The sequence below is a fragment of the Canis aureus genome, chromosome 20, assembly GCF_053574225.1.
Source record: "Canis aureus isolate CA01 chromosome 20, VMU_Caureus_v.1.0, whole genome shotgun sequence".
NCBI lineage: Eukaryota > Metazoa > Chordata > Mammalia > Carnivora > Canidae > Canis > Canis aureus.
Genome location: NC_135630.1, coordinates 43,594,061 through 43,618,080, shown reverse-complemented (window position 1 = coordinate 43,618,080; position 24,020 = coordinate 43,594,061). Strand labels below are relative to the sequence as shown.

General features: G+C 40.0%; 1 long non-coding RNA gene across 1 annotated transcript; it reads right to left on the bottom strand.

Annotated features, from left to right (window-relative positions):
- Nucleotides 1-8,190: 8,190 nt before the first annotated feature.
- On the bottom strand, nucleotides 8,191-16,508 carry LOC144291967 (uncharacterized). The gene is made up of 3 exons (XR_013359507.1): nucleotides 16,439-16,508; nucleotides 14,019-14,105; nucleotides 8,191-8,455 (listed from the first exon to the last, which is right to left on the bottom strand). It is a non-coding gene; the product is annotated as an uncharacterized LOC144291967 (long non-coding RNA).
- Nucleotides 16,509-24,020: the final 7,512 nt, after the last annotated feature.

Genomic DNA, 24,020 nt, shown 5'->3' with positions numbered 1-24,020 from the left:
GCTCAAAGGACATATACCAGGGATTTTTCTATGATTTTTAAGACAGTCAAACAAACAAACAAAAAACAACAATAACAACATTTCTTTTTTTCTAGCAGCTAGAGGTCAAGATAGATAAAAAACTAAAACCAAAATTTGATCTTGTAGGTCACTGACTTATAAAATCACTTAAATGCACAGCCTAAATACTCTCCTACTTGAAAGCAAGGACATTGATTAGAACAAAGGAGGACTCTGAGGACTAGATGGGGAGACATGAGAAAATCCAGATGACTGAATGTACCCCATGGCCCTCAAGCTCTGTTCTGGCTTCCCTTACCAAATGGAGGCCATGATGAGGTAGTTTCCTTCCACACCTCAAGAAACCAATGGAAAAGATAAAGCTCAAAAAAGACTGAACCATCACACAGAGGTTTGACATTTGGCTATCTTGCAAAAGCAAAAATCTGGGGACTCCATGTGGTGAGAGATCCTAAGAATTCTAGACTAAAGAAGGAAGAACACAGCTTTAGATTGAGCTGAATCTATTGATATGGAAGCAGTTATCAAAATTCCAGACTCCGTCTGTTCACATGAGCAGTTCTGGGTAGTATTAATCATTTCTCACTTGGTGCTAAAATCCAGACTCACGGGGACCAGCATAAATAATGCCAGCAGGCACTCATGTAGCTCTTACCAGGTGCCAAGCACTCTTTAAAATACTATTATATATCAAGTTACTTAATCCTAAGAATAAGCTTGAGATATGTATTATCATCCCTACTTATAAAAGTAGAAACTGAGGCATTTGGAAGTTCAACAATTTCCCACATGCAGCTTCTAAGTGGGAAAGCTGAGATTCAAATCAGTTAGGTTGGTTCTAGAATCTGGGCTTTTAAGATCTATGCACAAGTTCTTCTTATTACAAAGGGGTGATGCTGGAAATACCTTGATATAATGTAAAGAAAGCAATCTGAGAACTTAGAGAAGTGATATAAAAGATTTATCAGATGTGACTTAATTATGCATTCCAATACAAAGTTCTCCAAGATAGCCCAGAAGACACAAACTTGCCTGAGCACTGAGAAGCCCACTGGTGAGGGGGAATGCCAGCATTTTTGAAGAGCAGTCCTGTGGCTTTTCTCTGGAAGCTGGACCTCATGACTCAGAGTTGTAACCATCACTCAGTTTCCACATCTGCTGACTGCCAACCAGGAGTCCTTGAATGAAAGAGAGACTGGACATTTGCAGCAAACCCCAATGGACAGCCATCCAAAAACCATTCCTAGTCCTATTTTCTTTGCTACATGCCACTTCAGAGTCTGGAAAGCCAGATTCTTGCATTCTCCTGTCTACAATACTGAATTTGGGGGCAACCAGCTCTGGCCAAGATCTAAGGAAAAGTGTGCTGAGGGATGCTGAAAAAGATTGTTTCCTTTTAATACAGAAAGAGGAGATAGGTTCTCACCTTGGCCACTTTGTACTTCTTGCCTTTGAATAAGGTCATGATGCTGGGAACTGTAACAGCTATTATTCAAACATAGGGTATAAACAGGAGTGTAAAAGCTACTCAGATGACCAGTACATTAAAATGAAAAGAGCCTGGGTCCTTGAAGGACCATGCCCACAACCATCTGTCTCTAGGCTTCTTGTTATATAAGGGAAACAAAACCCTACCTGTTAAGATATTGTTGGTTCCTTTTTCTAACACTTACAAACTAAAGTATTCCTCAAGTATAAAATAACCCTTGAGGAAGGATCCAAAGTAACATGACAGATATGTACTATGTATCCTCCTTCCAAAACCCAGAAGAAATCCAAATATTGCATATATTGCTATTGTCTTTCCTGAAAACTTTAAAAAGGATCCATTTATATCATTTACAGCAATATATTAAGAAAAAAAATCCCTTTCTCATTCTATCTATTTTAATCACAGCATAGAGTACTCCAGGGCATCTTGCTCCATAGGCCACCAGCTCTTTTTCTCTCTCTATTTTCTTTTTTTTTTTTTTTTTTTTTTTTTAATTTTTATTTATTTATGATAGTCACACAGAGAGAGAGAGAGAGAGGCAGAGACACAGGCAGAGGGAGAAGCAGGCTCCATGCACCGGGAGCCTGACGTGGGATTCGATCCCGGGTCTCCAGGATCGCGCCCTGGGCCAAAGGCAGGCGCTAAACCACTGCGCCACCCAGGGATCCCTTCTCTCTCTATTTTCTCCTTGCTCTTTTCCCAGTGCTTTAACCTTTATGAGGTAGACATCCTGGCTTCCAACCAGCAACAATGAAGAGGGAGGAGGGAGCACGTGAACTACAAAATTCCTTTCAGGGACTCTCAGTGCTCCTACACTAATAATTTTTGTTCCATTATGTATCATTTTTTTTTTACTTTAACTTTTTAAATTGTGTTTATAGTTGCTTATACATTTCTGTATTTCAGATTCCTATTACTCACTTTCATCTTTACAGTAAGATGCCTTCTCTTGGAAGATGACTTGGTTTCAATATAAGGTCAAGTCACATTTGAGAATGTCAAATGTTCACAAAGTACGTATCTTAAAAATAATTGTATACATTTTAAAAATAATTCTAATGCCTAAAATGGCATTGTATATAAAAGCAGGGAAGGTAGGCTTATTCCTATGTAAGATTGTATTAATTGTCTTATATTGGTCCTATATATTCCAATTGCTACTGTAACAAATTACCACAAATGTAGTGGCTTAAAATAATATAGGAGTTCAGGAGATCAGAAGTCCAAAATGAGGAGCTAAAATCAAGTAACCAACAGAGTTGGTTCCTTCTGGATGGTCTGAGGGAGAATCTGTCCCTTAATTCTTCTAGATTCCAGACGCTCCGGCAGTCCTTGACATCTTGTTTCATCACTCCAATCCTTGCTTATGTTATCTTATTGCCTTCTCCTGGCTTTGACCTTCTTGCTTCTTTCTTATAAGGACCCTGTGGTTATATTTAGTGTCCACCTAGAAAATACAGGATTTCTTCATCTAAAGATCCTAACAGTCATAGGTGCAAATATCCTTTGGCCATATAGAGAATCATCCAAAAGTTTCAGAGATTAGGAAGTGAACATATTGGAGGATCCTTATTCAGCTTACCACAGTCTACCTTCCTGCCCCCAAAGGTTCACATCCATCCCACATCAAAATACATTCTTTTCCAATGTCTCCCAAATTCTCAATCTATCACAGCATCAAATCTAAGTTCAAAATATCTCTCAATATTATCAGTTCAAAAGTCCCAAATTACTTCACCTATGTAAAGAATGAGTGAGGCTCTGGGTATGATCCATCCTCGGGCAAAATTCCTCCCCATCTATAGATTGGTGAAGCCAGCAAACAATTTATCAGCTCTCCCAAGTATAATGTAAGACAGGCCCAGGACAACAGTTACAGACATTCCCGCTCAAAAAGTAATAAAACAGAGGGAAAGAAGAAGTCACTTGTGCCAAGCAATTTTGAAATGTGCCTGTGAAAACAAGGTCTGTGGATTAAACCTCTGTGGCTTTTGGTTCAAATCCCTGAGGCCAAGAGTTTATCCTGAGTCATTCTTTCTTTCTCATAAAGAGTAGAACATGTTTTTACCAAAGTAGTTTTATCCACCTGTTTTCTGCCTTTGGAATTTGGGTAGCCCAGCAGTCTCTTTCAACGTTGTCCCCTCTGTGTCCACGTTTGTGCAAGGTGGCAACATTTTTTATATCACATCATCAGGAATCTTGTGGGTCTCCTATGTATGTTATAGAGATTCCCTCCACTAGATAAGATGTTCCTCTATAGATTCTTCCTGGAGAGGCTGATGATATGGCTGAGGAAATCCATGAGTCACATGCTTAATCTCTTCAAAGAGCTCTCTGCATAAAAGAATACTATGACATTTTATTTCTTCCCAGGCACTAGCAAAAGATTATCCAGCCATACACTCAGCTACCTCTTCAGGCTTTCTTTCTTGATGACAAATCTCCTAGTTTGGGTCTTTTATGTGGCTTGGATAGGCTGAGAATTTCCAAAATCATTAATTCTTGGTTCCATTTGTTTAACATTTCTTTTCTCAACGTATCTCTTTCTTCTTGTATTTTACTACAAACAGTAAGATTCAGGCAGATTGCACCTTCAACACTTCACTTAGAAATCTCCTAGTTAAATATTCAAGTTCATCACTAACCAATCATTTCCACACAAATATAGGCCACAATTTAGGTAACCTTTCCACCACTATCTGACAAGAATCCCCTTTCTTCCTGTTTCCCATAACATGTTCCTCATTTCCTCCTGAGCCCTCACTGTCAGAGTTTTTAACATCCACATTTCTACTAACAGTCTGTTCAAGGCTTTTTCAAACTTCCAAACTCAATATCATGCTCTCAATTCCAAAGCCACATCTGCATTTTTAAGCATTTGTTACAGCAGCACCTAACATTCAGATACCCAAATCCCCACTTGTGTTCAATTGCCACTATAAAAAAAATTATCACAAACTTAGTGGCTTAAAATAATATAAATTTATTCCCTTCAGTTTAGAGGGCAGAACTCTAAAATCAAGGTGTTGGCAGGGCAGCATTCCTTCTGGAAGCTTTGGAGAACATTCTGTTTCCTTGCCTTTTCCTGCTTCTGGAGGCTGTCCTCAGTCCTCAGCACATGGCCCCATACCACATCACCTTTTCTCCTTCTGCTTCCCATATCCTTCTGCTAATTCTGATCTTCTGCTTCCCTCTTAGAAGGACCCATTGGTTATACTGGACCCATGTAAAAACCCAAGATCATCTCTCCATCTTAAACCCTTACTTTAATCACATCTGAAAAGTCCCTTTTACCATATGGGGTAATATTTGCAGGTTTCAGAGATTAGGATGTGACATCTTTGGCATGCATTATTCAGCTTACCACAGGCCCTAATTATTTTCCTCTCCTTGGAACCATACCCCTTGTCATGTCATTTTGCAGCACCCTCTCTCTGTGGGTAGAACTCGAACTCTGGCCTTGCCCCTGTGACTTGATGTGGCTAACAGACAAGAGGCAAAAGTGACACCTTCAAAGGGTTTCAAATTTCCTCCTGTCTTTTGAGCTATTGCCATTGCCATGCGAAGGAGTGTCTCTATCAGTCTAGTCCAGTGACACCACAAGATGGATGAGGGACATGTGGAGAAAAGCTGCCCCCCTAAACCTAGCTTAGAGTGAAGCCCCCAGCTTCTCTACAAACAAAAGAGTAGCCAGGTAAGAGCAGATAGTCTCCATAGCTAACCCTCAGATGTAAGAAATGAATAGTTATTCTTGAATACTACTGAGTTTTAGGGTGGTTTTTGCCCAGCAATATAATTCTTTTATTTGCACAATAATTTTAAGGCCTGAGGAAAAACTACCAATGGCCATTACCAATTGTTCAGAATACCTAGAGTCATGTGAATTTTAACACACACATACACGCTCTTCATTTTATAGCATACCAAACTTATTTTTTTTGGACTTTGTTAAAACTGCTTCCAAAGAAAATATCTGGGCTGAAGCAAAGTGGGACCAGAGAAAAATTGGAGAAGGCGGTGATTTACAATAGAGGGATCATCTTTCTTGGAACAACCTCAACAGAGGTTTAAATAACCAGGGAGCCTTTCAGCCTTCCAGAAAAAGGCTTCCAAAGACCAGAAAATTTTGTGAAGAGCACCTCCAGGTACTGCACATGGATGCTTTTCTTTGTTTTACAAATTTTGCAAATTTGAAAGGTTTTTTTCAAAGTGTTTTCTGCAACACTAGTTCAGCTGTCTCAACTAAAGTTGTTGCTGTTGTAGATAGGTAGCAATTGTGTGCTGCCAGCCGCTTGTGTGCATCTCTTCCCAACTCCATGTTTGGTGGCTCAGTGACATCAGGCTGATAGCTAGTAATGAGCCATGGTGGGAGTTTTTATATCACAGATATCTTGCTTCCGTTATGGATGTGTGCACTGGGTCATAATAGAAAGTGTATTTCTTACCCTGGGTCATGGTCAAACGCTGTGAAACCGTGGCTCTCAGAGTGATTGAGTAAACTTCAACTCCCTGCAGTACTAACAATCTATTTGTGTAAAACATTTCTGCCCGTGGAAGCAAGGCTTGACAGGGCACTAAAGCAAATGGTGATGCTACTCAAATTAATTTGGAAATGGGCATTTTTCTATGGACATTTCTGCTGTGGGCGTTCAGTTTCTGTGTTTCTCTTTGTCCTCCATGCAGCTGCAGGAGCTGGGGGACAGGGTGTGTGTGTGTGTGTGTGTGTGTGTGTGTGTGTGTGTGTATTTCACCCTAATGTTTCCGGCTACAATTTGCAATTTATGTCCATAATAGGGAAAGAATGGAATGGGTATTTTGCTTGCATGATTTCAAAAGATAGTGGTAGTCCCTGCCGACCTCCTCTCAATCCACGCAACATACCCCTGTGGAGCCATTCTTGAGTGAAATGGGACACAGAACTGGCTTTGAACCACGCTAGTGGTCCTTGTCTGTAGCCAGCAGCCACTTGCACAGCAATATGAGAAACCTTATGCTCTGGAATAGTTCACCAGCTCCCTTGGGGGCTGACAACTAGAAGCAAATCAAGTTGGCATTGCTAATGAAGTTTGGAACAATCTCTATCAGACAAGAATCTTAAAATCTCCTTTTATGTGTCCATCCTTAGGAGAAGGCTGAGATACTGCTTTTCTTTGAATTTTCATATTTTCATGAAACACACTATATATTTTGATAAACATACTGAACGTTTTGCTTTATGACTTTGTGTGCATTCCAAGCCTCAGACATATTTAGGCTCTTGGCGTTTCTTCCTGCCCATTTCACTCGAATTCCCCACTTTGACTGTAGTGCAAGTTTCAGTCGGGGTACCAGGTAGATACTGATGCAAAGGGAACCTTCCTGGAACTATACAGCGCAAACAAACCCTTAGTCAAGCTTTGTTTCGCAAAAAAGGTGGCATCAGCAAGGACTTGACGCACACCCCAACCTCCAAAACCTCACCAGTTGATGTGATCATTTGACTCTAGTCACTCTTGCTTAAAAAGCTATGCAGATATAGTATCAAGTGGAGCCCTTACCCACCCTTATACCCCTAAATCCAACCCGACTGGGCCAATGAGTCACTCCTAGACGGGTGCATCAGTCTTGTGATAGTGCTCCCAGAGAGCAACACTTAGCCAAGAAAAGTAGAAAAGGGAGACAACAGCAAGCAAAGTTCTAGTAGTCGGCATAGCTAATTCTACATTGCAGACACGAGTCTGGGTGCTTTTTTTGTATTAAATCTCAAAATTCCTTGGAAGCAGATGCTATTAGTATCATTTTACAGTGGAAGAAAACTGTGGCTAAGTAACTCACTCAAGATCACAGAGGCAGTAAGAGGTAAAATCTGCATCCAAATCCGGAGAGTTTGGCCCCAAGACTCAGGCTCTCAGCCAAGACAGCATCACACCCCTCATTCTGGAGCCTAAGTTCTCCCAAAGCTCCTCCTCACCCTGTCCTTGGCTGTCTCTCTAGACTCACCTTTCCCACCTAACTCTGAGTTCTGTTTTGAAAGATGAATCAACCTTCAAACATGTTTGACTTATACACAGTAAAAAAAAAAAAAAAATGATGATACATCTTACAATGGATCACAGTGATCACTGCCATGTGATGCCAAAGTCAAAGCCCCTAAAGTAACAATCAGAGCCACAGCTTACACGCATTTGCTTGTTAAGCCCTCACAAGGTGAAGCTGTACCTGAGCCCTATTTGCCAGGAAAACAGCAAGGATTAAGAAATCCTCCCATCCTTTGGTTTTCTGAAGTCCCTCACCCTTTTGAGTTTCAGCCAACTGGCTGGCAAAGAACCCTCGCCTCCCAATATGACTTAGATCATACCCACCTCCACTGCTCCTCACAATTCACTTACTTACCTGGTTCTATAAAACTCAGATCTTCTTCCTTTTCTTTGGAATTCCTCATTTTTTAAAAAAGATTTTATTTATTTGACAGAGAGAGTAAGAGCAAGAGAGAGCAGGAGCAGGGGGAGGGGCAGAGGCAGAAGCAGACTCCCGCTGAGCAGGGAGCCTGATGAAGGGCTCCATTTCAGGATCCCGAGACATGACCTGAGCCAAAGGCAGACACTTAACCAACTGAGCCACCCAGGCACCCTGGGATTCCTCATTACTAGGTTTTCCTCCTTATTGCAACAGCCTGAAGAAACTCACCTGCTCCATCGTCCAGTGCGTTTTTTTCTTTGACAGGGGCCTTGACTCCTAGATTGGGTTTCTCCTTCAGATTCTCTTTTACTCCACTCAAGTAACCATACCCCTGTGTTGACACACTGTGCTCCGTTCCTCACTGGTGACTGCAGGGCCAATTGATACAGCTGACTCCCGATCCTGTGTTCCAGACTCTTGTCCACTAATGGTACCGTGAGGAGTTTGATTCTTTTTGAGTCCAGGTTTCCCCCACCATTTGAAAGTAGAATGTTCCTGTGAAAACTTTTGTAAACAGAAATGGCATAAAACAAAGAACACAGGCCACTTTCCAAAAGTTTGAGTTACGCCACTTGGCTTTTATGAAAAACTTAACATTAGTACCTGTTTTTACTAATGGGAAGAAATCTGAAGAGAATTTCCACTTTTGTGGGAAAAGCCGGTATTTTACTAGTGTAGGTCTTTCATAAAAGTGAAGTGGCAGTGGGCACCTGGGTGGCTCAGTGGTTGAGCATCTGCCATTGGCTCAGGGAGTGATATTGGGGTCCAGGGATCGAGTCCCACATCGGGCTCCCCGTGGGGAGCCTGCTTTTCCCTCTGCCTATGTCTCTGCCTCTCTCTTCATGTCTCTCAGAAATAAATAAATAAAATCCTAAAAAAGAAAAAAAGTGAAGCGGCTAAACACAAGGGCAAAACCTTGTGTTTCAGGAAGCAGGAGACCCCTGAAGTTGGTGATTTCTGATGCCAGCTTCAACAGTTTTATAATCTGATCATTTGTGATTTCTGCAAATGGATCAATGGTTTATAGAGATCTTGTCTCTGATGGGTGAGAGATGACAGATAATCCATCTTGTTACTCTTTTCTGTTTTTCAGTCTTCAGCTTAAATCAATTAAGAATTTATACCCAATGAGAAGAGAAGAGCTCTTTGATATGAACCGTTGAATTTTGTATTTCTGTGTTTATGTGAAATTTTAAAATTGAATTTGTAAACTGTCTAACTGTATCCATATGTATATGTGCTTGTGATTTTATAATATATTCCTATATTCAGATGGTATTACCAAATTAGATTATCAAATCTCTTAAAAAGAGCTCTATTCTGATTGGCTTGAGAGAAATAAACACATGAATTGAATATTCCTAGGGTTCCTGTAGGTTACAGAGAGGCTGTAATAAATTTGGTTATTTTTTGTCGCTTTGAGAAATTGTGCTAAAGAGATGTGTTTTTATTAAAAAAGAGAGAGAGAGAGGAAGAGAGAGGAGAGACAGCAGTTTTGTCCTAAAAGAAAATGGTTCTTCAAGAATGAGAAATAGGAAAGTTTAGGACAAACGTGAATGGGAATAAAGTTTATAGCAAGTTTTGCAGAAAGGGAATTTTACTTGCCATGATCAAAGCTGGCTAAGGTTTATGATTAATCTGCAAGATCTTTTTTTCAAAGATTTTATTTATTTATTTATTTATTTATTTATTTATTTATTTATTTATGAGAGAGATCACAGACAGAGAGGAGGAAAGGAGGAAGAAGAAACAGACTACCTGCTGAGCACAGGGCCCAACACAGGGCTCAATCCCAGGATCCTGAGATCATGACCTGAGCCAAAGGCAGATGCTTAACCAGCTGAGCCCTTTTGTAAGATTGTTTTTAAGGCTTTAGCATCAGTTCTACTTAAGAAAACTAGAATTTTGTTCTCAATCGAAATGACAAAATTATCTGAGATTATCAGTCTGCTCCTGATAAGAGTTTGCAAAGGTTTACTCATACCTTTTGTGTCGTTTGTCCAGATAACAAAGATTCTGTGTTATTATAAGAGTAATTTCCTGTGTTTTATGTTGACTTTGTCATGTCTGTGATTATTTAAGAGAACAAAGTCTTTCACTTTTGAAAGAGCTAAGTTAAGGCCCCTTATCATCACGGTATCTCCTCTGTTTACTTATTTATTTTGTTGCTATCACTTTGATTACACTGGTAGCCAAGCATTATTCTCAGTAACCCATGAACCTATCTTAACCAGTGCTCAAATTCTCCTGAAAATTTTTGGTATTTTGCCTTTCCTAAATTGAATCCTAAGTGGTTTCTTTTACTCTTAAGTTCGTCTTTAAGATTTCCCAGAGGGTCCCCAGGAAATCATGAGATTTGTTATTTTCCCTTGTAGAAAGAGAGCTGCTGGGAAAAATTAGATTTATTTGATGTTACTGTTGATGAGTTGCATGGAAAACATTATTAGATCAGAAAAGATACTTACCCTTCCCTAGGTTAAATCCATATGGGTAAAATGTTATTAATATAAATATTTAGAAATGATATGCTATATGGGAAGCTGCTAGAGAATTGTCAGTGCCCCCACTGTCTGTGATATACTTCTATTACTGAAAGTCCTGGAGCTACTTTCCATAATATTAAACAAAAACAGTAAGTGTTATTAGTCATAATTTATTTCTTAAATGTTAATTTGGTAGCAATTTTACTTCTTTAATTTGAACCTAGCATCCAGGCCAATGGTTTTCAAATGAGGATTCACATTACTAACCTATGGAGTTTTATTTATATGCAGATATTTAAGACCTATTCCAGACTTACTCTCTTCACTTGATGGTATCAATATATTCTTGGTATATTCTGATTATGTGCTTAGTAGTCATTGTATATTATAATCTCAGGATTACTACAAGTCATATTTGAAGATATTTTTCTCTGTAAAGATTATGTTAATCCATTTTCAGTAGTTAGTCCTATTCTTTGAAGATAGGACTAATCATTATATTTATGGATATTTTATCTAAAACTTGTCTTAGATTGACTTTGTTTCACACTACATAGAAACACTCCAATTTGCTCTTTAGCTACATTATTCTTGTAATGAACCTTCATCAGATCTTTCACTTTTGAATTTTTTTTTTTTTTAAAGTATGCTCTATGCCCAACGTGGGGTTTGAACTCAGGACCCTGAGATCAAGAGTTGCATGCTTTACTGACTAAGCCAGCCACAGGCCCCTAGATCTTTCAGTTTTGAACATGATCAGTAATAAAGTAACTACAATCATTTGCGGTCTTTTGTCACCTACAGGTAAGTTTTGCTTTGATGCTTCCATGAGTGGTCTTGCCTGTACCACTCAGGTATATGCCTGAGGATTTTCTTTAACAGGAGACTGTCTCAGAGCTCTGTGAAAGGGACTTTGCTTGGTACTTTTGGGCACAGGCTTCATAAAGCCTCACTTAAACAATGTAGAGACAAAAGGACTGAGTCAGGGCAGCCCAGGTGGCTCAGCAGTTTAGCACTGCCTTTGGCCCAGGGCCTGATCCTGGAGACCCGGGATCGAGTCCCACGTTGGGTTCCCTGCATGGAGCCTGCTTCTCCCTCTGCCTGTGTCTCTGCATCTCTCTCTCTCTGTGCCTCTCATGGATAAATAAAATCTTAAAAAAAAAAGAAAAGAAAAAGGACTGAGTCAGAATTTCCAAGACATTAGTCAAAAAGCAGATGGGTTCATGGGATTGCTAATCCAAGTTGCAGTGGAAAAAGAATTAATTATATAGGACTGAATGATGAAAGATGAATGTGGCTTGTGTTAGGAATATTGTTCATATTTTAACATCCTATTTTCTGGATATAAAGAAACCCTTAAGTTGTCTTTTCTTTTAAGCTGACTATAACTCATAACAATTTAATAGAATTTGCTTTTATAAACAGAAATAACACATTTATCTTTTTTCCCTGCCTGACTTCTCTAGAATTCAGGAACTATTAAATGTTCTCTTTTCATGGCAATATACTGATTTGGACAGGTTCAATAATTACCAGTCTTCCATTCTAGCAAGACAATTGGAAATATTAGTTATGCAACCATGGCCTTACTTGGAATGACATATTTGAGTCTGATGCTCATTAAATCAGATATGACCAAACACATTTAAGAAACAAAGGTTGACTTTATGGAACTCATGTTTACAAAGCCCTTTTGGAAAAACTGTCATTATATCTGCCTTACACTAGAGTTTCTAGTGTGACAGGTAAGTAAGAAAAGTCATACATATGGGAAGCTCAGGAAAATTAGGATTTTTTTTTGGAACCCTAAGAAGAGTGGATTTCACTGAAACTTATAGGTATTGCAGGTGAGATTTGTGGTAAGTTTTTGGCTTGATGTCCAAGCTTCCAAGGATTTTAAAAGTCCAATCTGAGATTCTTTTTAAAAGCTTACAGAATGGGATGCCTGGGTGGCTCAGCGGTTGAGCGCCTGCCTTCGGCCTAGGGCGTGATCCTGGAGTCCCGGGATGGAGTCCCATGTCGGCTCCCTGCGTGGAGCCTGCTTCTCTCTCTGCCTGTGTCTCCGCCTCTCTTTCACTGTGTCTCTCATGAATAAATAAAAATAAAAGCTTTAAAAAAAAAAGCTTTCAGGAAAGCAAACTTAAGAAGACCTACGTAATGGTAAATCACCATTCTTGCTGCATTTATGTAAATCATCTGGCCAAATCTGATGAGACTATCCTTATTTAGGGATCAAGAATAATTTTCCTTTGCAATTATTTTTTATTAAGAGGAGGGTGACTATAAAGAGAGATTTTTATGTGAGTGGAAAACTGTATATTTCCCAGAGCACTTTTTCCACAGTTATCACATTCTGGCCCTGCTGTTCATTGCCTTTGAGCTATTTTGTGCTTCTATGTCAAGTGCAGATAACTTATTGATACACAAACTTTGTCATCTGTAGTAGAAATTTAGTTGACTTTTGTCTTTCCCCATTCCTTGGAAAAACCACTTGTATCTACCTACAAATTGGACTGGATCCTGTTGCTTTGCCCACATTGTCAATAATACCAGATTTTCAATTCTTTCAGATTCCTTCTGTATCTAGCTACCATACTCCACACTAAGTTTTCCAGTTTTTCTCCCTCCTACCTGAGCTGATATCATGGAGAACTAAAACCTGGCCACCCCAATTCCTGTCTATTAGAACTCTAAGTTGCCTTGCTCTGGCCCTTTGAAGAAGCTCCACAAGTCAAAGTCCAATGATGTGACATAAACCTTGAAGGATTCATCCCTGCAGCAGACCATGCATGGGCCAGATTTTTTCCTGGACAAGCTCTGTTGGGGCCCCTAAGGAAGCAATTCCAGTGAAATGCTCAGGTCATGCATGTCCTTATATAATAGGTAACCAATACCATGCACATCATCAGATCATTGGCATTCTAGCTTTAAGAAACCCAATGGGTGGTGTTGCATAACTGAAAGATTTTCCTCCACTGACCTGGATTCCACCAGACAGGTTACCCTCAAGGTTCAACTCCTGACTATTTAATAGTAATTAATACAATTCTAATAATAGCAATATTTCTCTTTTTCATGCAAGATGCCTGATATCCGAGATTTCAAAAAAAAAAAAAACAAACTGAGTTTTGCCACCACTCCTCAACAACAGATGGTTCAACTGATTCTATAGGAACAATGCCAACAACAGTCCTTGAGAGAGACTATTTTCTTAGATTTCACTTTGCCCCATTCAGGAGGCTTGTGAATGTTTATGAGATGTTTGGAGATGAATAGTACTCATTCATCTTGAATGATAGGGGAATCGAGAGTGTTGAACTTCATCTGAGCCCTACACTAACCAAAAACAGTAACAGTTAGGAAATTCTCCCACGCTTTTGTGTTCAGGGAAATAGAGTTAAAGACAAAGAATTATCCTTTCCCATTTGATATAGGCAACACCCACCTCTACTGTTCTTTACAATTCTCTTATTTACTTGCCTCTACAGAACACAGACCCCCCCTTCCCATTATTTGAGTCACTGCTCACTAATGAACATCCTCCCCTATTGCAGTAGCCTGAATAATGTCATCCCTTTAATTACCTGGTGTATTTTGTCTTTCACACCTTGTAGAGTAGATTCCAGCTATGTCAGTAGGCTCTGGCTTCTGGTTCAGTGAGGGACAGGAGACTAGAGGGAAAAAGTAGATGGCAGTTGGGGCGTTTGTCTTCTGGTTGTGTCCTATACGTCTTTCTTCTACACAACTCTCCCCTTCCAAGCTCCAAGACCCACACCTTCCCCTCATCCCTTCCGGTGATGACAGCTCCCTTGCCACTGGACTCCTGGACACTGCACTTTCTCTGTGGCTGTTCTATACTCATGCTTCTCTCAATGGTCCCTTTATAAATCAACACATGTGAGAGTACTATTTCCTACTGGGACTCCGCTTGGCATAGTTTATTTTAGGACCTCAGGAGACATTTGGGTCTTTGGGAACCCATTTTACAAGTACTCTTGGGAAGGACGATGGCCTAAATTATTTTCAAATAACAAGACCCACCATGATCAGGCCCCTTTCTTACGGCTGCACTTCTCATTCATGCTTGAGTGAATTTGTGCATGAGCCACTTGAAATTATTTGAAGTTCCTCAAGCACGGAGTGTGGTTTGACCCCATCATACTTTGTCCTAGGCTCGGACATATAATCATCTGGTAAACTCTTACCTATCTTTCAGGACCCAAGTCAAATACCCTTCTCTGGAAATCTGCCCCACCTGTGCCTCTTGGCCAGGTCTGCCCACTCCCTCCTCCGCATCCCTCCTCTTGTACTGACCTCTAGTACTGCACCTGCCACACTCTCCTGGAGAAGTTTGTCTCCACATTTGGCTCCCCACTACAAATACTTCTTGATTTACAATGGGGTTGATGTCCTGATAAACTCACCCTAAATTGAAAATGTCAGAAGCCCAAACGCATTTAATACACCTCACCTACCAAACATCATAGCTTAGTTTAGCCTACCTTAAATGTGCTCAGAACACTTATATCAGCCTATGGTTGGGCAAAATCATCTAACAGAAAGCTATTTTATAACCAAGTATTGTCTATCTCATATAATTAATTGAATACTCTATTGAAAGCGAAAAACAGAATGGTTGCATGGGACAGAATGGTTGTAAGGGTATCCCTTGTTTGCCTTCCTGATCACATGACTGACTGTGAGCTGCGGTATCACAAGACAGTATACCATCTACCACTAGCCAGGATACGGTAAAAACTAAAAATCCAAGGCACAGTTTTTAGTGAATTCTTATCACTTTCACACCACCCTAAAGTCAAAAAATTGTAAGTTGAACTATTGTCAGGGACTGCCTGTCCATTCCTAGGCTCTTGAAGGCAGGGACTGGGTCTCATTTAAATTAGCTAATGTATGGCTTGCATATATTTAGCACTTGAGAAATATCAGGTTTGATAACTTACAACTGACTGAATTAAACAGAGTCCCGTGAAACAGAGTCCATTTCATATCAGGACAGTGAAGCAAGAAAGGGGCAGTTGAAAGGGGAGAGGTGAGGTGTTGGATCTTGACTTCTGCCTAGAGTGGGCCCCACATTCCTTTTACAGGCTTAATAAGAAAGGAGAGGAAAGAAAAAGCTTCAGGGTTAATACCTCAGCAACAGACTGGGTCATAATGAAGCTGAGGGTATTCAAATTGGTCTTCTCTCTAGGGAGGCAAACTACATAAATTAATACACTGAACCATGGCCTGAAGAGACCTGAGGCTTTAATAAATAAAGAGCTGCACTGGGCCAAACAAGAATATAACACTGCCAAATGTCCTGGCGTCTCAGTTACAATAACAATGTTTCCTGGGCCAGGGCCAGAGAGCAGCTCAGAGAACATTAAAGAATTTTTGTGCTCCTCTTAAAATCCTCTTTGATTGAAGAGACAGCTTTGGCATCTCCCCAAAGCAAAGTGGACGTCTCCAGTCTGCTCAAGGCTCCTGCTTGACTCTGGCTTGAAAGGAAAGGCTATTTCTGGATCCTTTCTCTCTGCACTGTTCTTTCCTATGTGGCTTCTCCATTTATTTAGGACAAAAAGCCAACTGGTGTTCAAGGGATAATTCTGCCAAGGATGGCTCGGCCTTTGTTAACAAGATCTTTTTCATAGACAAAAAGAGGGTAATACTGGAGATGAATACCTCCCACTACACCATAGAATATTAGAATATTTGAGCAAGAAGGGACCATAGAAGTAATGTCATTCAATCACTTATTTTACAGATTAAAAAATCTAAGGCTCAGAGTGGTGATCAAACTTGCCCAAGGTCAGTCAGAAAGCAGGAACAAAGTTGGTTTGGGACTCCAATCTAGAACCTAGGATTCCAAGCAACACTCCCTGTTCTTTGAAATACCTCTAATTTTCGATCCATTCATCAATCAAACGTTACCTTAAGCATTTATTACAGGTACTATGCCCTTCATTCTACTATCAGGAACAAAGCTTAATTTTTACAGACTCACAGTGCAGTAGAGACTTCTGGGGTTTATCCACATCTGGTTTTTCCTTTTCTTTTGGTCACATGAAATGATTAGACTTCTCTGCCCCCCTCTTCCCTATGGTTGGGAAAGAGCATTTAACGAGTTTTAACCAATGGGCTTTGAGCAGAAAGAAGTAGCTTGTTTCACTTCTGGGTTGAGACAGGAGATGCTGAGTGTGAGAACTTCAGCACTCTTCCCAGCTGTAGTGACTGATGAGGCCACTGGTCAAGCCTTCCATGAGCCTGGATCTTGAATGATTATATGGAACAGAGTTCTCTGCTGATCCATGTGAGATATGTAACATGTATGAGGAAACTTTATTGGGTTAAATCACTGAGATTTGAGGGCTCTTTGTTACTGCAACATAAACTTAATCTGCATGCAATATACACTTAATTTATATAATATGGGATGAGAAACGAAGAACATTAATTCACAGCAATGTTTAAAGGATTATGGGAGCTCTTTGCCTGAAATCAAGTTTTGATATCAATTTATCAAAGGAGAGATGAGACAAAGACCTTCTCTTTTAGAATTTTGTAATCTAGTGTTGGAAAGAGAATGTGTGTAAGCAGTTATATGGGATGTTATGAAAACTTCCATTTGAGGAGTGCAGAAAATGTGTTTTGGGAGAGAGAGAGATGATCCTCTACTGATAAGGGAAATTATGGAAGACTTAATGCTCAATGAGCAGTACTTGAGCTCTTCTTATATGCAGACATTGAAAGAAGAGGTCTTAAAAGAGGCTGGATTTCGAACTTCAGAGAAGTTAGAAATATTCAAAATCTTACTGGAAAGGAGATGAGATCCACTTCATTTATGTTCTTCACTAACTTTGCATTGAAATTTCTTGAGCCTCTGGAATTTGATGTTGAAACTCAATTTGGAACTAAACCAGAAGCCTCAGGCCTCTATTTTCTGAGCATTTAGAAGATAGTTAGTTTGGTTGTTTGAAAAAAACCTGGTCCAGAAAGGACTCAGACTCTTACGTTGACTATGTTAATTTGGGCAGTATTTAATATCTCTGTAATTTACCTTCCATGTCTATAAGAGAGATGACCCAAATCAATGTTTTCCGTTGTGTGTTTTGAAAGTGTATACAGTGAAACATTTATTTCCCAGGACACTTGATGGAAAAGGGTTCCGAAGTTGGAAAACTCTGGGAAATTCTCTCCCCTCAATGGATCTGAGGTCCCTCCTGGAGATTCCTGGAAGTGCCCATTAGCTTAGGAAAGTCTCTAAAAAGTTCTCCCACAAAGAAACTTGTATCGATTTATTTAATCTAGTATTTCTCAAATGTATTTGACTATAGATCACTCTCCCACCCCAAACTGAAAAGTAAAAAAAACATTTGTTGGTATCACCTGGAACAATTACTATTTGATATACTCCTTGGAGAATGCTGATCACTGACCAGCATGATTTTGTAACATGAAGATATTCCTTTCGTGTTCTAGTTTTTCACAGCTTCAGCAAGTTTATTTCTCACTTAACATCTACTTCAACTTTTCTGTGAAGAGCAGTATGCAAATAATCATAGATCAGACTAGCTCTTTGTTGCAGATTCATTTTAAAAAGTGGGTTAGAAAAATAAATGTTTTACACTGATGATTGTTCTATACTTTTCATAAATTCATTACCTTCTGCTGGCTTTACAACATTATGGTGACAGAGAAAAGTGAGAGACACTATTATCCTTACTTGAGGTACAAAGCGTCAAATCAAAGACATGCCGATGTCCCCATAGAGCTTACCATCCAGTGAGGTAAAGAAACAAGTAAATAAGAATTATAATGGTGATCACTACCATTCAGTTCCAGAACACTACAATAAAGTGAATATTGCAGTAAAGTGAGTCAAATGAATTTCTTGGTTTCCCAGTATACATAAAATCTGTGGGTACACTATGCTATAGTCTATTAAATGTACAATAGTATTATCCAAAAAACCAGTGTATATATACCTTTGTTAAAAAATACTTCATTGCTAAAAAAAAAAAAGCTAACAACATCTGAGCTTTCAGTGAGTTGTAATCTTTTTGCTGGTGGAGAATCTTGACTGGATGTTTATGACTGCTGACTGATGAGGGTGGTGGATGCTGAAGGTTGGGGTGGCTGTGGCCATTTCTTAAAATAAGATAGCAATGAACTTTTCTGCATGAATTGACTCCTGCTTTTGTGGACAATTTCTCTGTAACAGCATTTTATACACGGTAGAACTTCTTCCAAAATTGAAGCCAATTTTCTCAAACCCAACTGATGCTTTATCAAATAAGTTTCTGTAATATTCTCAATCCTTTGTTGTCATTTCAACAACTGTTACAGCATCTACTCCAGGAGTAGATTCCATCTCAAGAAACCACTTTCTTTGCTCATCCATAAGAACTCCTCATCCATTCAAGTTTTCTCATGAGATTGCAGCAATTTGTCACATCTTCAGGATCTACTTGTAATTCTAGTTCTTTTGCTGTTTTCATCACATCTGCAGTTACTTCTTCCACTGAAGTCTGGAACTCCTCAAAGTCATCCGAGAGGGTTGGAATCAACTTCTAAACTCCTATGAATGCCGATATATTGTCCTCTTCCCATGAATCACAAATATTCTTAATGGCATCTAGAATGGTGAATCATGTCCACAGGTTTTCAATTTTCTTTGCCCAGGTCCATCTGAGGAGTTGCTATCTATGGTAGTTATAGCCTTAGGAAATGCATTTCTTAAATAGTAGGACTTGAAAGTTCAAATGACACTTTGACCCGTGGGCTCCAGAATGGATGTTGTGTTAGCAGCCATGAAAACAATATTCATATCATTGTCCTTCTCCATCAGAGCTGTCGGGTGACCAGGTATATTGTCAATGATTGGTAATATTTTGAAAGGAATCTTTTTTTTTTTCTGAGCAGATCTCAACACTGGGCTTAAAATATTCATAAACCATGTAGCAAACGGATGAGCTGTCATCCAGACTTTGTTGTTCCATTTATAGGACACAGAGTAGATTTAGCCTAATTCTTAAGCACCTTAGGATTTTCAGAACGGTAAATAAACATAGGCTTCAACTTGAAGTCACCAGCTGCATTCGCCCCATGAAGAGAATCAGCCTGTGCTTTGAAGCTTTGAAGCCAGCCATTGACTTCTCCTCTCTAGCTATGAAGTCCTAGATGGCATCTGCTTCCAATAGAAGGCTGCTTCATCTACATTAAAAATCTGCTGTTTAGCGTAGCCACCTTCATTAATGCTCTTGGCTACATCTTCTGAAGAACTTGCTGCAGCTTCTACATCAGTGCTTCCTACTTCACCTTGCATTTTGATATTATGGAGACTGCTTTTTTTTTAGATTTTTAAATTTATTTGTTCATGAGAGACAGACAGAGAGAGAGGCAGAGACACAGGCAGAGGAAGAAGCAGGCTCCATGCAGGGAGCCCGATGTGGGACTCAATCCTGGGTCTCCAGGATCAGGCCCTGGGCTGAAGGCAGCGTTAAACCATTGAGCCACCAGGGATGCCCTGGAGACTGCTTCTTAAACATCATGAACCCACCTCTGCTAGCTTCCAACTCTTCTTCAGCAGCTTCTTCACCTCTCTCAGCCTTCAGAGAATTGAAGAGAGTGAAGGCCTTGTTCTGGATTAGGCTTTTTTTTTTAAATTATTTATTTATTCATGAGAGAGAGAGAGAGAGAGGCAGAGACACAGGCAGCAGGAGAAGCAGGCTCCATGCAGGGAGTCTGATGTGGGACTCAATCCTGGGACTCTAAGATCATGCCCTGGGCTGAAGGCAGGTGCTAAACTGCTGAGCCACCCAGGGATCCCCTGGATTAGGGCTTTGACTTAAGGAAATGTTGTGGCCAGTTTGCTCTTCTATCCAAACCACCAAAACTTTCTCCATATTGGCAAGAAGGCTGTTTTTGCGTTTTCATCATATATGTGTTCACTGGAGTAGCACCTTTAACTTCCTTCAAGAATTTTTCCTTTGCATTCACAACTTGGGCAACTGTTTGACAAAAGAGGTCTCACTTTTGGCCTATCTCAGCTTTTGACATGACTCCCTTACTAAGCTTAATCATTTCCAGCTTTTGATTTACAATGAGACATGTGACTCCTCCTTTCACTTGAAGACTCAGAGGCCATTATAGGGTAACAAATTGGCCTAATTTCAATACTGTTGTGTTTCATGGAATAGAGAGTCCTAAGGAGAGGGAGATGGATGAGAGAACAGCTGGTTCGTGGAGTAGTCTGAGCACAACATTTATCACTCGAGTTCACTGTCATATGGGTGTGGTTCACAGCGCCCCAAAACAATTACAACAGTAACATCAAAAATCACTGATCACAGATCACCATAACAAATGTAATAAAGATGTTTGAAAGATTGTGAGAATTACCAAAATGTGACATAAGGACATGAACTGAACAAATGCTGTTGAAAAAATGGTACCAGTAGACTTGCTTGACACAGGATTGTTGCAAACTTTCAATTAATAATATCTGTGAAGCACAATAAGTGAATTGCAATAAAATGAGGTATGCCTGTATATTAACTCATTTAATACAACATCCGGATGAGGTAGGTACCCATCAACCCCATTTTTACCGACACAAAAAATGAAACACAGGTAAGTGGACCATTCAAGGTCACATAGCCAGTAAGCATCAGAACTAGGATTCAAATCATGACAATTCAGCTCAAAGCCTTAGTGTTGAATACTGTGCCATCTTGCCCCTTCCTGTGTGATAAATATCAGGATAGATGCGCAGATATTACACCTTACTCAGCCAGTGAGTAGGGTCAGAAAAAGTTCCTTGGAGGAGGTGGCATTTGAGCTGAGTCTTAAAGGTTGGAAAAGAATTAGCCAAGCAAAGACTATGAAAAGATCTTACTAGATAGAAGAACAGAATATATGTCTGGAGATGAGTCAGCATCTTTGGGCAATTATATTTAGCTTTGCAGGGTACAAGCATGGTGTATGGGGAAGTCACAGTGGGGCAGAGGAGACTGCTGAGTCTGGCAGGAGTCAGCATGTTCCAAGGTTCTGATATCTTCTTATGGAGACACTGATGAGGAGGGAAGGCATTGACAGCTTTTAACTAAGGATGCCACATACTCAGAGTTCATGTCAATTTGGGAGAGATTGACCTTATTGTCAAAAAATCCAATTTAGAAGCTACTGCAGTAAGTAATCCATATGGGAGGTGATGAAGTCTGAAATAAGGATGGATAGTGGCATTAAAAGCTAGAGATAGATAAGGCATACGTAGGAAGTGGAATCAAAGGGCATAGGAACCAACTGGGTGAGCAGAGAGGGGATGATCAGAGACCAGCAAGCCTAGGATAGAGTCTCTAGAGGATGGTTTCTCAAGGGTTCCTTGGTATCACTGATTGTTTGGGCCAGATAATTCTTTATTGAGGGGAGGTACATGGCTGTCCCAGACATTTTAGGGTGTTTAGCATCATCCCTGGTCTTTACCTACTAGATTCCAGTACCACCCCTCCTCCAAGTTGTGACAACCAAAAATGTCTCAAGACATTCCCAAATGTTAAAGGGTCAGGGTTCAGGGAGGAGATAAAATCATCCCCAGTAATATTTCTCAACATGTGGCCTAAAGTCCAGCAACTGTGGCATCATCAGGGAACTTATTAGAGATGAGTGTGCTAGAGCTCCAAATTAGGTCTACTAAGTCAGAAACTCTCAGGTTTTTGTTTGAACAAGCTCTCCTTGGGAAGTTTGAGAACCAGTAGTATCAGAGAAGAGCGAGATAGATGAGGCTGAGGTCAGAGGTTAAATGCTATGGACAGGATTGGGTACATCAGCCCTGAAAAGGGTATATTCTAGATGGAGATTGGGTTAAGTCCTAGAAACCCAGTTACTCAGATCACTCTTTTCTAAAGCTTAGGTGTAAGGGGTGGTGGGAGAGCTAAAGAATCATGTAGGATCCAAGGAATAGGATCTATCTTTTGGATAAGGCTTAAATATGTATACAAGTTTAGGCAAATATCAAGGTGTGACAGAGCTTAAAGGCTGAAACAAAAAGAAATAGAAGGTCTAGGAGAGAGTAGTTCAGAAGAAAAAGTGAAATTTTTGAGTAAACAATCCAAAATATAAAGAAAGTAATGACAGAGACCATGGTGTGGTTTAGAGCAAAGTCTCATGAGAGACATAAGGAAGAGTTCATTATTCAGATTCAAAGTTGGCCTTGGGAATTCACCTGGACCCCAGCAAGGTCTCACTGAAGATTCAGGCCTGCCCTACACCCATGCAAAATACCTACTGATTCAGGTCAAGGACAAAGAACAGAGTCCTCAATTATCCAGACATACCAATTAAAAGGGGCTTCCTTTATTTAATGAATTTCATCACTCAAATTAAGAACAAATTCTTTTTGCACTTGATTGGTCCATTTATCTAATGCCTAGATTCTGTTTCAGCGGCCTAGAAACTCTAAGTTCATAAATCACTGTACGATCCTGGATTCTTGGTATGAGGAAACCTTCAGAAGGAAACTGGTCTCTGCGCTCTCTTTGGGCAGGGAAAGTATCTTTATACTCACCTTCACAGGTAATTCAACTGAGCATCCAACAGAGAAAGAGAGTTGCTCAGAGGGACAGAGAGTCACCTCATTAATATGTTAAATGTTAAGTGATGTGCTTTCTAGGGGAAGGAAGTCCAATTGATCCATGATTGGTCTCTGTACTTGCAGTACACATGACGCAGTGGAGGTGGGGGATAATAGGATGTCTGTGGAGGAGAAAGTAAGAGGCAACATCTAACCAGCAGAATTTTCAACTAAGTTCTCAATAACAGACTTACCCCTTATTCTTTGGTCAGCCAATGCTGGGTATACCAAGGTGAGCAAGACCTGTTCTTCACTCTCGAGAAGCTCACCACCTAGTGGAAAAGCAAATGTGTGAGCCATCAGTGCAATACAATGTGATAGGTGCTGTGATCATTGCAAATACAAGTAATCTGAGAGTGCACAGTGAGGGGAAGAGAGAGGAGAGAGCCATTCCCAACAGAGAGGAGAGCATGCATGAAGTTCTAGAGGCAAGGAAGCATGGTGAGTGCAAGGAACAGCACCCAGTGCTCTTTGGTAAGGCATGGGATGCAGGGAGCAGGGGAGTGTTAGAAAGGGATGGTGTGAGGCTAGGTCACAACAAACCACAACAGAGATTCTCAAACTTCCTCAGTTCACTGCTCTTTTAGTATGTCAGTTACTTTTCCCCAATGCCTTGAGGCCCAAAGAAATACCATGTATTAAGTAGGTGGATCCAAGTAGCTTAATAGGTGTTTATGCCCCAGTTATTGCCATTTGAAAAAAAAATACACATAAATTAAAGGAAAACCCAATATTATTAGTCTATTCAAAAAAGATCACAATTCTTTATGAATAGGACTTATGTAGCTGTTGGACACTGTATAATTTTTCAAACCTTGGGATCAGATTGGGGATTGCCAATTTCATTTTCTGCTCCACACTAAATTTGGGGTGATATTTCCTTTTTATTATCATGCCCACCAAAAACCCAGCTCTGCAAAGACATGATGTTATTAAAAAGAATATAGTTGGGCCT